The 15,017-nt window shown below is 46.3% G+C and overlaps 1 non-coding gene across 1 annotated transcript; it reads left to right on the top strand.

Moving 5' to 3' along the window:
* The first annotated feature begins 1,218 nt into the window (after positions 1–1,218).
* LOC118638059 lies at positions 1,219–1,385 on the top strand. The gene has a single exon (XR_004961025.1). It is a non-coding gene; the product is annotated as a U1 spliceosomal RNA (small nuclear RNA).
* The last annotated feature ends 13,632 nt before the right edge of the window (positions 1,386–15,017 follow it).

The following is a 15,017-nucleotide window of genomic DNA, read 5'->3' as shown; positions in this document are numbered from 1 at the left end:
CACAGCAGCCAGGTGACATGAGAGCAGGCCCTTGAGGCTGACTGTGGAGGGGTGAAAATTGCTGTGGGAAAGGCATTTCCAGATCCCAGATTATGGCCAATTGGGAAGAATGTCTGAGGTAATGCTGCCATCTAGTGGCCAAACTTCGGGTAGCAATTACCCTCTATGCAAAGATGGAATGAGCCTTGAGAAGGGAAGGAACAACAAATCAGCAGGAAAGTTGTTAATTTTCCCTCCAAGTACAAATTCTAAAACACAGGCGTATCCCATTCCACGGCCTTGGAGCAGCCTGCAGTTTCCACACGCCACTGTATGGTGGCTGCAGGCCAGGATCCGATCCCAGCTCTGCTCATTACTGACAAAGGCTTGGGCAAGTTCGTTAATTCCATTTTCTCTTCTGAAAACTGGGGAAGATCATATCTACCCAGATGGCTGTTGTGAGGATCCAGTGAAATAGTGCATGCAATGTCCAGGCATAACGTAAACAACAAAGGCGAGTTGTTGCAATACTAGAGGTGTGGCAAGAGCTGGAACAGAAACACAGAGGGAAGGACCTGGACACATTAGACATTAACTAGTGGCCTTTGGTGAACCCCACAGATTGTTCTTGCGGGTTACTTTTTTTTCACATACAGTCTTATGTTTGCTTTTCCCAGTCTTCTGCCTACATTACCGAGTCATTTTCCACTCAAAAATATTAGTGGTTCCAAAAGACCCTGAATATCCAAAGCAATCTCGAGAGAGAACAAAGTTGGAGGTATCATGCTACCTGATATCAAAGTATGCTACAAGGCGATGTTAATCAAAACAGCATGGTCCTGGCATAAAAACAGACACAAAGATCAATGGAATAGAATAGAGAGCCCAGAAATAAACCCAGGCCTATATGGTCATTTGATCTATGACAAAGGGGGCAAGAATGTACAATAGGGTAAAGATGGTCTAATCTATAACTGATATTGGGGAAAACTGTACAGTCACATGCAAAACAATGAAACTGGACTACTTTCTTACACCATAATATACAAGAATAAACTCAAAATGAATTACAGACTTACATGCGAAACCTGAAACCAAAGCCCCTAGAAGTAAACACAGGCAGTAAACCCTATGACATCACTCTTAGCAACATTTACCTGGATATGTCTCCCCAGGCAAGGGAAACAAAAGATAAAATAACCAAATTGAACTACATCAAATTAAAAAGTTTTGCACAACACCCTCACCTGGCAGGGGAGACGCCGTGATCACGAAGGTGGTTTTCCCGGGGGAGACTTACCCACTGCACTCAGATGTGCTGACCCCTGCAATATCCCCAAATGTGGGGAACTTGGCTGCATAACCTGTGGTAGTGGGGGACTGAGTTCAGTTAGCGCTCTCCCCTGGGGAAAAAAAAGAAGAAAGTTTTGCACAACAAAGGAAACCATCAACACAACCAGAAGACAACCTACTGAATGGGAGAAGATATTTACCAATAATACATCTGATGTGGGGTTAATATCCTTAATATGTAAGGAATCCATACAACTTAACACCAAATAAAATAAAAACAATCCTGCCCTGGCCGGTTTTGGCTCAGCAGTTAGAGTGTCAGCCCATGGACCAAAGAGTTGTGGATTCAATTCTGGTCAAGGGCACGTACCTCAGTTGCAGTTCGGTTCCTGGCCCTGGTCAGGGTCATGAGGGAGACAACCAATCAATGTGTCTCTCTTACATCAATGTCTCTCTGTGAGTGTGTGTGTGTGTGTGTGTGTGTGTCTCCCTCCCACTCTGTTTGAAAATAAATGGAAAAATGTCCTTGGGGGAAGATTAAAAATAAATAAATAAACAAATAAATAAGAACAATCATATTAACAAATAAGCAGAAGATCTGAATAAACACTTCTCCAAAGAGGACATTCAGATGGCCAATAGACATCTGAGAAGATGATCAACATCGCTAATCATAAGAGAAATGCAAATTAAAATCACAAAGAGGTATCACCTCACACCTGTCAGAATGGCTGCCATCACCAAATCATCAAACTACAAGGATGCGGAGGAAAGGGCCCCCTGGGGCACTGCTGGTGGGAATGCAGACTGGGGGTGCAGCTACCGTGGAAAGCAATATGGAGCTACTTCAAAAATGTTTTAAAGAACTGCTGTGTGACCCGGCAGTTTCACTTCTGGGTGTACATCTGAAGAAACCCAAAACACTAATTTGAAAAGACATGCACCCCTATGTTCATTGCAACATTATTTACAATAGACAAAATATGGAAGCAACCTAAGGGTCCATCAATAGATGAGTGGATAAAGAAGTGGTGCGTACATACAACAGAATACTATTCAGCCATAAAAAGAATGGAGTCTTGCCATTTGCAACAACATGGATGGACATAGAGGTATCATGCTAAATGAAATAAGTCGGACAGAGAAAGACAAACACCATATGATTTCATGTATAGGTGGAATCTAGACAACAAAATAGCCCTGGCCAGTTTTCTCAGTGGTTAGAGCATCTACCCGAGGACCAAGGGGTTGTGGGTTCGATTCCTGGTCAAGGGCACATACCTGGGTTGCAGGTTTAACCCCGGCCCCAATTGGGGTCCAGTAGGTGGCAGCCAATTGATGTGTCTCTCTCACATCCATGTTTCTCTCTCTCTCTCCCTCCCTTCCACTCTGTCTAAAACATCGATGGGAAAATATCCTCAGGTGAGGATTAAATAAATAAATAAATAAATAAATACACAATCAAACAGAAAAAAGTCATAGACAGAGAAAAATTGATAGTTGCCAGATGGGAAGGGCATTGGGGGGAGGGGTGAAAGGTGAAGGGATTAAGACTACAAATTGCCAGTTATAAAAATAGTCACGAGATGGAAATTACTGTCATGTGTCAGATGGGTACTAGATTTATCGGGGTGATCATTTTGCACGTTACATAAATGTTTAATCACTATGTTGTATGCCTGAAACTGATACGTATGTCAACTGTAATTGAAAAATAAGTAAGAAATGAATTTAAAAAATGTATTTTGAAGATTGTTCAGTAGAGACACTAGACGTCCTGTCACGCACTCCCCGCGAGGCGTCCAGCGGTGCTCGCTACTCACCCCTCAAGCCTCCTCAGGGGGCCTTTGTTTGATAACACTTGAAGTGAAGAAAAATAATGTGAATATTTAAAAAATATGAGTGGTTCTTTCTGCCTCCCACATTCATCTCTGTCAGGCCAGGAGGCCCCACACAGCACACCCCTCAGCCGCCCTGGCTGGGTCCCCTCTGCTGTCAGCCAGCCAGCTCCCAGGAGGCGGCTGCTCCCCCCACCCCCCCCCCCCCAGGCCGTACACTTGACACACAGGGGCTTTTTAATCCTCCACAGGAAACCATCACTCTCTCCGTCTCACCGTCTTGGACAGACTGGGAAAACACAGGTTTGGAAGCAAATAAGCCACGCTTTTATTTTGAAGTTTCAGTTTATAATGAACTTCGGTTAAATTGGAAGTAACTTTGCAAAGCACAGAAAAGTTCATTTCCCAATTAACCTTGCTCTGGTTGGTTGCTCATTTACTTCCAAAGCGGAATATTGTTCCCATTAAAAGATTAACTTTTAGCCTTGAACCTGCCCTGCGCGTGGGCGGTGGGTAGTGACTTCTGTCTCCTGCCACATTCAGCCGCTTCCTGCAGCCAGACTTCGGGGGCTGCCAGACACCGCCGTCCTGGGTCCGGGGGACACTGACATAAGGTTCGTGGCTGGGCGTCGGTGGGCTGAGAACCGAGGGGGAGAGGTAGTGGCCGGTGGGGTGAGATCAGAGGCCGGAGACTGCGTGAGGCATTGTGGCCACTAACTGGGAATTTACAAGGCGGCAAAAGGGGTCATTTTGCACGTTACATAAAGGACATGGAGGGACAAAGGAAGCGTCACTTTAAAGACACTCCAGCCCTGGCCGGTTTGGCTCAGCGGTTAGAGTGTCGGCCTGCGGTCCTGAGAGACCGGGGTTCGGTTCCCGCTAAGGGCGCGTACCTTGGTTGCAGTTTGTCCCCGGCCCTGGTCGGTTGTGCGGGTGGCAGCCACTCGATGTGTTCCTTTCACATCGATGTTTCTCTCTCTCTCTGTTCCTCTCTCTCCCTCCCACTCTACCTGAACAAAAAATGGAAAAATGTCCTCGGGTGAGGATAAAAAAAATAATAATAAATAAAGACACTCCAGACAGAGGAGGTTACCTTTAGTTAAGTCAAGTAGTAGAACCACCTGGTAGAATACTGACCCTTAGGAGGGTCAAAATCTGCTCACTTGCCCTGGCCAGTTTGGCTCAGCGGTTAGAGCGTCAGCCTGCGGTCCGGAGAGACCCGGGTTCGGTTCCCGCTGAGGGCACGTACTTCGGTTGCAGTTTGTCCCCAGCCCTGGTTGGTCGTGCGAGTGGCAGCCACTCGATGTGTCCCTTCGCGTCGATGTTTCTCTCTCTCTCTCCCTCCCACTCTATCTGTACAAAATAAAATGGAAAAATATCCTCGGGTGAGGATAAAAAAAAAAAAAAAAAAATCTGCTCACTTGAAGGTTCTGGAAAATCTGAATGGTACAGCCCCTGCCCTCAGGGATGTACTTTAAACCTTGACCACTGCTCCCGACCATGGGCAGAGGAAAACAGTGGCCTGACGGCTGCTTCTGAAAGGCGGAGGGCCCGGGCCGGGTGGCACAGCTGGTTAGAGCCGGCGTCCCAATACCCAAGGTTGAGGGTCTGACCCACAATCAGGGCATATACGAGAATCAACCAGTGAATGCATGAATCAGTGGAGCAACAAGTAGATCTCCTAAATAAATAAATAAAAAGTAAAAGGCAGAGAAGCTAACGTTTTGCAAATACTTAAACAGGGGTCGTTTCTTTGGGGAATAAGCTTGTTTGGAACTAGGGACAATTTCTTCTGATGCAGAGTGTCTCAGGTCACGTTGAATCTATAGGTCAAGCTCTGGAGAACCACCCAAGAACAATGATCAAGTCAGGGTGCCGTTGGTCCTGTCGACAGAAGAATGTCCAACCTTTTAGAGAATTCTTACAAAAATGCATTTGAGCCAAACAGAGGATACGCCTGGAAACCAGGTCTCAGTAGACAGAAAACTGCTTCTCGGAATGACAGTCGGCAGCTTATTCTGCGCACTTGGAATTAAGGAGGAAAATGTAAGGAAGGTGACATGAAGGTGGGAGAAAGCAATGCGGGGATCAGAATACAGTTAACAACACTATCCGCTTACTTCTGAAAGGAGGCATTTCCAAGGTGTGTTCACCCGGGCACACAGAAACAATGGACAGGGCTAGCTTAAGGCAAAGATAAACTTTATACTAAAGAAGTTATATGCCTCAGGCATGACTACCCATATGACCTGCCCCGTTAGGAATTTATGATCAGGTCACCCTGTGAGGTTAATTTCTATAGAACCCCTTTTTCACCCACACTATGAAGATAGATAAATGGATCGATAAAACATAACATAGAGTTTAGAAATTAGATCAAAAGAGAAATTTTTTTTGTGATCTGCCTCCTAGCAAGAAGCAAAACTCCCAAAATCTTTACTCTTGATTGATTTTAGAGAGAGAGGGAGGGAGAGGGAGGGAGAGAGAGATCGGCATGAGAGAGAAACATCAACTGGCTGCCTCCAACACAACCCCTACTGGAGATAAATCCTGCATCTTGGTCATGTGCCCTGAGACTTGAACCAGTGACCTCTTGGTATATGAGGTGACACTTAACCAACTGAGCCACACTGGCCAGGGCCAAAGTCTTTACTCTTAATCCCTAGGCTATTCTGTATTTTCCAAGATTCTTTGAATTCATGTTCTCATTTTATAGATAGCTGAGAGCTGGAGCTTGTCTAGACTGTGTGTTGTAGAATATCATCTGTGGGAGAACATTTAAGAGATGATGGAAATATCCCCAGATTCCCACATAATTCCCCAGAAAAGGATTCCTGTTACACTCTACGTCATAGCAACTAACAGAGAATGTGCTATTGAAATCTGTCTTCCCCTTTGACTCCAAGTTTCTTGAGAGCAGATACTGATATCATACGCTTTGGGTTTTTTATCCAGGGCCTAGATGTATTAGACAGGGTGGGTGTCGCTGTACCGTAGTAAAGATTAAACCACGAAATCTTAGTGAGTTAACACACAAAGCTTCTCTCTTGCTCACGCAAAGTCAGCCGCACGCCAGGGCTGCTCCTTTCCACACGGTGGCTCAGGGGCCCAAGCCGCCTTCCTCTAGAGCTAGGCCTCCTCGCGGACAAGGCCTCCAGGTCACTGCCGCGGGGGTGGGACAGAAGATGTCACATGTCAGCTCCAAATTCTCGGCCCGGAATTAATATGTCACTTCCACTCCTTGCTTGTGACCAGAACTAATCATATAATCCTGCTTATCTTTAAGCAGCTGGGAAATATCAGGAAGCACGTGAGCTCTAAATGCCTCTGCCTCCCTGGCTGATGGTGTGTGCTCAGTGAGCCTTGTTGGGTGAACTCATGAGGAACTCTGACGCAGGTTCACCTTAGGCTATCCCTCGAGGCAACTTTCAACCCCCAGGGCCTCAGTTGAGAAGGCCCGTGTCAAGAAAGCAAGAGGAAAAATTCAATGCATCTACCATTTATTGATGATTTGTTCTAGAAACTCTATGTAGGCTGCAGTGGTTGGTCCTCCTGAGGGCCCCATGGAACAGGCGTTAATATTCCTCTTTCATGAATCAATTTCCCATGGAACCATGGGGAGCAGGGAGCAGAGCTGTGGCTCGAGCCCATGTCTGCCAAGTTCCAAGCTTACAGGAGTCTGTCTTCTTGGCTCCACGGACCCCCTCAGCTACGAAGGCCTTGTGGACTCAGAGATGCAATCTGGAGTAGTTGCCACAGTGAGAGGTGTCAGGACAAAGCAGACAGACAGAGCTCCGTCCCTTGGGTGCCTTTCTCCAGCCCGACTGCTCTGCCCTTGCTCATCTCTCCTGCTGCCCCGTGACTGCCACCACGAGCGATAGCTACACCCGCAAGACCCACGTCTATAGTGGAAAACTGGAGTCCGGAGGTTGTTCTGAATAGCTATGTGGTTTCAGACACCTGATTTGCACCCTCCAGTCTTTCTGAGCCAACGAAGAGGCTGGGACAGTGACCTCCACACAGGACACCTTTCCCAATGGCCTAGATTTTGTGGGAATTGACCAAGTTCACTTTATGCAACTCTCCCAACCCTACAGAACAGGGACCTAAGTGTCTCCTACGGTACCACTAATACTCCATACTGGCTCAAATATATCCAAAACAAGTCGGAAGGATTTCTGGTCAGGCTTTGCCATTCTCATCATGTGAGTTTGCATTATTCACTTGCATTCTCTGGGCTTTAATTTTTTTCATCTATAAAATGAGTCTCTGGTACATCTACTCTCTGATGGCCCTTAATCTCCCTGGGTTATTTGATCATTGGAAGGAACACTGTGTGGAACTGTGCTCTGTAGACTGGTTTAAATGTGTCACTGTTTAGGAGCAGCTAAACTAAATAATGAAAACTTTAAACTTTCTGAGTGAGTTGTGGTTTTGTTGAGGAAAGAAAGCAAAGCTGCACATTTTTTTTATCTTGTTTTTTTTTTTTTTAATCCTCACCTGAGGACATTTTTCTATTTTTTGTTCAGGTAGAGTGGGAGGGGGAGAGAGGAAGAGAGAGAGAAACATCGATGTGAAAGGGACACATCGAGTGGCTGCCACCTGCACGACCGACCAGGGCCGGGGACAAACTGCAACCGAGGTACATGCCCTTAGCGGGAACCGAACCCGGGTCTCTCAGGACCGCAGGCCGACGCTCTAACCGCTGAGCCAAACCGGCCAGGGCAAAGCTGCACATTTTAAATGCAACTCTCTCTATAAGCCACACTTGGTTGCAAACACTTGCCTCTTTTCATGCTGCTTGAGAGCCAGGCCGTGGGAGTCAGAACACGTTACTCAGTGTGTGAAGGTGGGCAAAGTACTTTAATCTCTCTGACCTGCAGGTTTCTCATCTATCCAGTACAGAGCATAATATTTGTGTTTGGGGGTTACCATCAGGATTGAAACATGAATGCACATAAAACAATTTGCACAGCACTCGATGAATAGTTGCAATTTTATTGTCATTATTATTATTATTAAGGAGCCATCTTGTGATCAAAATATTCGTGATCAAATTATTCCACTGCTCAGCTGAATAAGGAAATCCCCAGCCTTTCAGGACACCCTGTGAGCATCCAGGTCCACATCTCCCAGCATGCCCTAGTTCCCACACCCCATAGACAGCACGTAATTCACAACACCACCGTGTCCCAAAACTCTACTTAGAAGTCTTGTGCTTAGAACTCAGCATACATTTTCCCATAGGAAGAATGCTTTTAAAATAATGGTTGGATTCCCAGGTGATTAAAAATACCCAGAACTCCTAAAAAGACACCAACATGAATTATATGAATCATACAAGTCATATGAAATCTTCAAAGAAAAATAACTTATCTAAGTGCATTACATTAAATGGCAATATTTCAAAAACAAGGTCTGCCTTGACAGTCCTTCCAGCCCCAGTCCACGTCCTTGCCCCTTTCCTCGGTCAGCAGAAACTGTTTGAACCTCAGATTGTAAGCACCACATACCACTGGATTTCCTTGCTCTCAGATTTGAGCTTTCTTATCACTGGTATGCAGGTTGTATCTCATCGCTGTTTACCAGGAGGCAAAAGGCCTAAACAGATTGAATGAGCTTAAATGAGCTCAAGTTCTTAGTTCACAAGAAACTCGCATTATTTCCTCTCTATTCTCCTCTTCTTGGGCAGTAGGGCTGGAGGGGGAACGAAGAGTGGGGATCAAATAAAATGGGCACCCAAGCAAACGATTAGATAACGTGACCGCCCTGTGATGTCTGGTGCCTTTAAGTCTTGCAGGGATCAAACTAAAGCACATTAAACAAAACAGAGAGCTAAGTCTCCCTCCCAAACTTAGGGAAAGCTTTGAACAAGGTTATCATTCGCTTCCCTATCCGCCTTCCAGTGGACCTCTAATGCAAATAACAAACTCAGTACTCTGCTAAGCTGTACACATGCTATGAAAAAAAAAAAGAGTCATAATTGTATTTTTCACCCTAGGAAGTTCTCTTAAATTCAATATAACAAGTACTTTATGTGAACCAACTATTTGGCTGTGCACTGTGAAACTGACATCGGAGAAAGACGGCAGTGTAGGTAAACGCGCCATCGCGTCCTCCCACAACCACATCAAAGTTACAACTAAACTACAGAAAAATCATCATTCAAAACCAACTGAAGCCCTGGCCGGTTTGGCTCAGCGGTTAGAGCGTCGGCCTGCGGTCCTGAGAGACCCGGGTTCGGTTCCCGCTAAGGGCGCGTACCTCGGTTGCAGTTTGTCCCCGGCTCTGGTCGGTTGTGCGGGTGGCAGCCACTCGATGTGTCCCTTTCGCATCGATGTTTCTCTCTCTCTCTCTGCCTCCCCCCCCCCCCCCCCCCGCGGCTCTACCTGAACAAAAAATGGAAAAATGTCCTCAGGTGAGGAAAAAAAACAAAACCAACTGAAATCAAGCTGAATGGAAGTCCTACAACTACGGGATTAAACAAGCAGCCACATCGAGACTGGTAGGAGGGGTGAGGCAGACGGGCTGGTCCCACACCCACATGTGGCGAATGAAAATCAGGAGGACACCTCGGCTGGGAAGGTCCTCCCTGAGGACTGACGGGTCCCCATCCCACACCAGGTGCCCCACTCAGGGTTCCAGTGCCAGGAAGAGAAGTCCTCATAACTTCTGGCTGAAAAAACCAGCGGGAACTGAGACTCAGGGAGGATGAGGTGGCTGGAACCCCAGGCAGCTCCTCTTAAAGGGCCCGCGCATGGACTTATCAGATTTTCTCCCTCTAAGCTTGGAGGGGAGGCAACTTGAGGGGCACCAGAGACATACAGGGAAGAACTGAGCTGTTTGGCACTGGAGCAAGAGCTGGAGAGAGGCCCTTCTCTGGGACAAACGTGCTATCAGAGGCCTTTGTTCCTTTGGTGAGCCCTTCCCTGGGGCGGCAGACAGCCACCATACCTGGGACTCCAGCAACCTGGCTCACACTGGTAGCCCCGCCCTGGTGATTCCCTGAGGCCCCGCCCCACCCAACTTTCAGGCCCACCAGTTGTTACCAGTTGCTTTACCATAAGATTGGCCTGTCTTGGATCCTGCTTCAGGTTTTTCTGAATTCTTTCACACAAGCAGCATCTGGTCTCAGCAAGCCCCATACCTCTCGTTAAGTAATACATAGAAACAAACACAGGGAGGCAGCCAAAATGAGGAGATAAATAAACAGGTCCCAAATGAAAGAACAGAACAAAACCCCAGGAAAAGAACTAAGCAAAATGGAGATAAGCAACCTAACAGATACTGAGTTTAAAATACTGCTTATAAGGATGCTCAATGAACTTAGTGAGAACCTCAGCAAACTTAGTGAGGGCCTCAAGAGCATAAAAAAGGATGAGTCAGGACATCATACGGAGCAGAATTTTCACTGATACATCACCTAAGGCAACAGAAATAAAGGAGAAAATGAACACATGGGACTACATCAAACTCAAAAGCTTCTGCACAGCAAAAGAAACAATCATCAAAATGGAAAGGCAACCCACTGTATGGGAGAACATCATTGCCAATGATGTATCAGATAAGGGGTTAATTTCCAATATATACAGAGTGCTCATACAACTCCACAAAAGGAAGACAAAGAACCCAATTAAAAAATGGGCAGAGGAGCTGAATAGACACCTCTCCAAACAGGACATACAAATGGCCAAGAGACATATGAAGAAATGCTCAACATCACTAATCATCAGAGAGATGCAAATTAAAACAACTATGAGGTATCACCTCACACCTGTCAGAATGGCCGCCATCAACAAATCATCAAACAACAAGTGTTGGCGAGGGTGTGGAGAAAAGGGGACTCTAATACACTGCTGGTGGGAATGCAGACTGGTGCAGCCGCTATGGAAAACAATATGGTGCTACCTCAAAAAATTAAAAATTGAACTTCCATTTGACCCAGTGATCCCACTGCTGGGAATATACCCTAAGAAGCCTGAAACACCAATCAGGAAGAATATATGTACCCCCATGTTCATAGCAGCACTATTTACAATAGCTAAGATCTGGAAACAGCCCAAGTGTCCACCAGTAGACGAATGGATCAAAAAGCTGTGGTACATATACACAATGGAATACTATGCAGCGGTAAGAAAGAAAGATCTCTTATCCTTTGAGACGACATGGAGGGACCTGGAAAGTATTATCCTAAGTGAAAGAAGCCAAGCAGAAAAAGACAAATACCACATGATCTCACTTATATACGGAATATAATGAACATAACAGTCTGAGGAATACAGTAGACCCAGACACATGGAAGTAGGGCACAGACTGATATCCCTCAGAAGAGGGGATGGGGGGTGGGGGGGGTGGGAAGAGATAAACCACAGAACTTATATGCATGTATGCATGACCAATGGACATGGACAACTAAACCAGGGACAGGGTGGAGGGGGGGTGGGGTGGGGTGTGCCAATGGGGTAAAAAGGTAAAATATCTGTAACAAAAAAATAAATAAATAAATAAATAAATAAAATTCAAAAAAAGAAAAAAAAAAGGATGAGTCAGAAATGAAGGATGCACAGTCAGAAATGAAGGAGGCACTAACTGAAATAAAGAATAACTTATATAGCAATAGTAGAGTACGTAAAACCAAGAAGCAGACCATCAATTTGGAATATAAGGAAGCAAAAAACACCCAATCAGAACAGCAAAACCAAAAAAGAATAAAAAAAAATGAGGATAGTGTAAGGAGCCTCAGGGATAACTTCAAGCGTGCCAACATTCGCATCTTGGGGGTGCCAGAAGGAGAAGAGAGAGAACAAGAAATTGAAAACCTATTTGAAACACTAATGGCAGAAAACTTCCCTAACTTAGTGAAGGAAACAGACATACAAGTCCAGGAAGCACAGAGTCCCAAACAAGATGAACCCCAAGAGGCCCACACCAAGACACATTATCATCAAAATGCAAAAGGTTCAAGACAAAGAGAGAATCTTAAAAGCAGAAAGAGAAAGGCAGTTAGTTACCTACAAGGGAGTTCCCATAAGGCTGTCAGCTGATTTCTCAAAAGAAACTTGGCAGGCCAGAAGGGAGTGGCAAGAAATATTCAGAGTGATGAAAAGCAAGAACCTACAACCAAGATTATTCTATCCTGCAAAGCTGTCATTTAGAATCAATGGCCATATAAAGAGTTTCCCAGACAAGAAAAAGTTAAAGGAGTTCGTCACCACCAAACCATTATTATATGAAATGTTGAAGGGTCTTTTTGAAGAAAAAAATAAAATTTATGAACAAACAAAATGGCAATGAATACATATCTACCGACAATGGAATCTACAAACAAAATGAACAGGCAGAACAGAAACATTCTCATAGATACAGAGAACATTTTGTTGGTTGCCAGGTGGAAGAGGGGTTAGAGGAATGGATGAAAAAGGTGAAGGGATTAAGAAGAACAAATTGGTTGCTAGACTGACAAACCTCAAAGAGAAGGGGGGTTTGGGGGGTGGGAAGAAATAAACCAAAGAATTTATATGCATAACCAATGGACACAGACAACAGTGTGGGAAAAGGCAGGAGGGGGGCAGAAGTGGGGAGGAGGGGGTCAATGGGGGAAGAATGAGGAACATTTGTAATACATTCAACAATAAAGATAAAAAAATAAAAATAAAGAAATTGACATTGGAGGACATCTATCTTTAGAGGCTACAAGAAGGCACGATCCTTCCTCTGTAATAATGTACTTGTTTTCAAATGCAAAGAGAGAGATGAATGCTTTCTGTCTACTTCCCAGGGAAGTAGACAGCATGGAAGCAGTAGACAGAAGTGTGATGAAATGGTGTTTGATATATATAAAGCTGCTGGGTTATTTATTTCCAAGCAGCTTTCAGACGACATAATTCACTCTACTCCAGGCAAGTAATTCTGAGGGAGGCTGCGCCATTTTTCTTGGATTAGACACAAGCGATGTTGAGTTTCTATGCTAGAAACCTGCAGAAGAGCATTTCTGTGCATGTCTAATGTGGGGATTCGCTGAGACATTGGGAGCTGAGAAGTGCTCAAACCTGTAGAGAATTTTATAAGCGTTTATCTGAGCCAAACTGACTACATATGCCAGGGAGCAGGATTCCCAATGCTCCAGAGAGTAACAGTTTTGCGGTTTCTTTTATGCATTTGAAATTAAGGAGAGAAAGTAGGGAAGATTACATGGAGGTAGGAGAAAGCAAGGCAGGGATTGGATAACAGGATAGTTAACAAGGGGCAGGGCTAGCTTAAAGCAAAGACAAACCTTTTACTACAGAAGTTATATGCCTAGGGTGTGACTACCCACCATGGCCTGCCCAGCCAGGAATTCATGATCAGAGCACTCTGTGAGGTGACTTTCCACAGAAACCCTTTTCTCATCCACAGTTGACACCTGGTACGGAATTCTCATCAAGGCAGAGAGCGATGACAGGCAGGGGAGTGTTCAATTCAAGCAGTGAACGCCGATGGCCAGCCACCCGGTGCTGCGTACTGTCCTGACGCCTGGGATACCACGTGTGTTGGGGGGTCCCAGGTTCAGTGATTCGTTAGGAAGACAACATGCAGCTGAGGCTGTGGTTTCTTGCAGTGAAAGAGTGCCCAGCAAAATTAGCAAAGGGAAAAGGCCCCTGGGGCCAAGTCTGGGGAAGCCCTCGAGGGCTCTCCTGGGGGAATTAGGCAGGCGCAGGTGCACAGAATTCCTGCACCAGTGAGTGGTGACAACACCTGTGAAACATTGTCTGAAGTTCCTTCCACAGACTCGGTGCCCAAGACGATTTCAGTGCTGGGGCTGGTCATGTAGACCCTCTCTGTCTAACTTGTACCAAAATTCTAGACTCTCTGAGCGGAAGCAGATGTTCAGCATGAACCACACTTTTGTGCAAACAGTGGACACCAGTGAGCCAGTCTTATCAGGGTGTGGTAGGAACCCTCCCGAAATCCGAGCTCCTATCCTCCAGCCAAGGGCCAACCTTGCAAGCAGGCCCTTTTTGGGGTAGCATTCCCGGGCTGCTGTGTTAACCCTTTTCTGCACTCAGCGTTGGAAATAAGCTATTGCAGTGCAGTTGGATAAACTCGACAATTAAGTCGTTCAACTGAAGCTACCGAGCCCTAGAAGGATTGGGAGAAAAGGAAGTAAATTAGATATGGTTGTTGAACTTTGCCAAACTCAACTCAGAGCCTCAGTAGCTCCCTGCGCACCCGATGGACAGCTTTGTGGCTGCTCCAGATTCGCCCTCCTCATCTCCCTCAGAGCCCACTGCACACCCAGGGCCTCTGTTTCCTGTCACGTACCTTCCTTCTGCTTGGCCCTGAAGTAGGTGTTGGGGGCGACCTCACACTAGACTCTGACACAGCCCGAGTGCCCTCAGGCCAGTCCTGCCCCACCCGACCCCCCCCCAAGACTGCCGGTGCCCCACATTTCATCTGGCCTCGTCGGCCCCTCATCCACTACCGGAGCTGCCCCATTTGTGTTTGGAGCCCTGGGTCCTGGGGCTTATCCCCACCCCTCAGTGATGTCCAAGCGGTTCCGTTTCTACTCACAGCCTTCGGTTCACTTCGACGCCGCTGCTGGGAGATGCCCGGAGCTGTGACCTGCAGGCTCATAGCCCCTTCCGAGCGGACCCTCTCACACAGGAGCTCTCCATGCTGCGCCTCACTGCTACCCTCACACAGGAGCTCTCCATGCTGCGCCTCACTGCTACCCTCACACAGGAGCTCTCCATGCTGCGCCTCACTGCTACCCTCACACAGGGGCTCTCCATGCTGCGCCTCACTGCTACCCTCACACAGGAGCTCTCCATGCTGCGCCTCACTGCTACCCTCACACAGGGGCTCTCCATGCTGCGCCTCACTGCTACCCTCACACAGGGGCTCTCCATGCTGCGCCTCACTGCTACC

The sequence above is a fragment of the Molossus molossus genome, unplaced genomic scaffold, assembly GCF_014108415.1.
Source record: "Molossus molossus isolate mMolMol1 unplaced genomic scaffold, mMolMol1.p scaffold_m16_p_20, whole genome shotgun sequence".
NCBI lineage: Eukaryota > Metazoa > Chordata > Mammalia > Chiroptera > Molossidae > Molossus > Molossus molossus.
This window is presented reverse-complemented; position numbering and strand designations above follow the sequence as displayed.